Genomic DNA, 1,502 nt, shown 5'->3' with positions numbered 1-1,502 from the left:
ACACACACACACACACACTCTCACACACACACACTCACACACACACACTCACTCTCACACACACACACACACACTCTCTCACACACACACTCTCACACACACACACACACACACACACACTCACACACACACACTCACTCTCACACACACTCTCACACACACACTCTCTCACACACACACACACACTCCAACTCGCTTCTCTGCACAGATTCTCTTTTCTATTTAAAGCTGTAGTATATTGATAGCATCCCAAATGGCTCCCTATTCCCTACATAGTGCACTACTTTAGACCAGAGACCTATGGCTCCCTATTCCCTATTCCCTATATAGTGCACTACTTTGGACCAGAGACCTATGGCTCCCTATTCCCTATATAGTGCACTACTTTGGATAGTGCCCTGGTCAGTTGTAGGTAACAGGGTACCACATGCCCGAGCAGCCAGCGTTGTAACTTCCCAGAAGGAATGTGCCCCGGACAGATTGTTGCGCCGCCCGGGCCTGACGTTTTTTTTCTTCTATTTGCTATTGCTGGTTTCCATAGAAACATAATTTGTCTGTCTTTCTCAGTAGTAGTGGGCTGGTCAGTAGGCCTACCAGTCGTTTGTTGCAGTCGTCAAGGTAACGGCGTGGAGCACAACACAAGACTGGAACACACAGTTACGCTGCTGTTTCTGATGGCATTTACTGACCTGTAGACCTCTCCTTCCTGTTCATCCTCCACTCCCCTCATCCCTCCATCCTCTACTCCCTTCTTCCCTCCGTTCATCCCTTCATCCTCTACTCCCCTCTTCCCTCTGTTCATCCCTCCACCCTAAAGGCAAAACAGTGAAGACCCAGCCTCCGTTACTGAGAGATCATCATGTGATGGTTAAGTAATTGTTTGTTCCAATGCGTTGTCTAGCCTTGACCCTTCTCCCTGATGGCTGTAGTCGTGTTGGTCCATTTACATGATGAAATAGACAAGACTTGTCATCTTTACACATTCATTCATTCAACGGTATTGAAACTTGGTCATTAGTGACCCTTCAAATAATGTATTGAATGACACGTCTGTAATGGTTGTAATAGTACAGACAGTTGGTATTGTAGTAGTAGTAGTAGTGGTAGTAGTAGTAGTAGTAGTAGTAGTAGTAGTAGTAGTAGTAGTAGTAGTAGTAGTAGTGGTAGTAGTAGTAGTAGTAGTAGTAGTAGTAGTGGTAGTAGTAGTAGTGTAGTAGTGGAGGTAGTAGTGGTGTAGTAGTAGTAGTATAGTAGGTGTAGTAGTAGTAGTAGTAGTAGTAGTAGTAGTAGTAGTGGTGGTGGTGGTGGTAGTAGTAGTAGTGGTAGTAGTGGTAGTAGTAGTGGTAGTGTAGTAGTAGTAGTACCAATAGTAGTAGTACCAGTAGTATATTAGTAGTAGTATCAATAGTATCAGTAGTAGTAGTACCAATAGTAGTAGTGGTATTATAGGTATTGGTGGTAGTAGTATTAGTGGCAGTAGTGGTAGTGGTAGTATTAGTGGT

This window comes from Salvelinus alpinus, chromosome 5 (assembly GCF_045679555.1).
Source record: "Salvelinus alpinus chromosome 5, SLU_Salpinus.1, whole genome shotgun sequence".
NCBI classification, from domain to species: domain Eukaryota; kingdom Metazoa; phylum Chordata; class Actinopteri; order Salmoniformes; family Salmonidae; genus Salvelinus; species Salvelinus alpinus.
Note: the sequence above shows the minus strand (reverse complement) of the source record.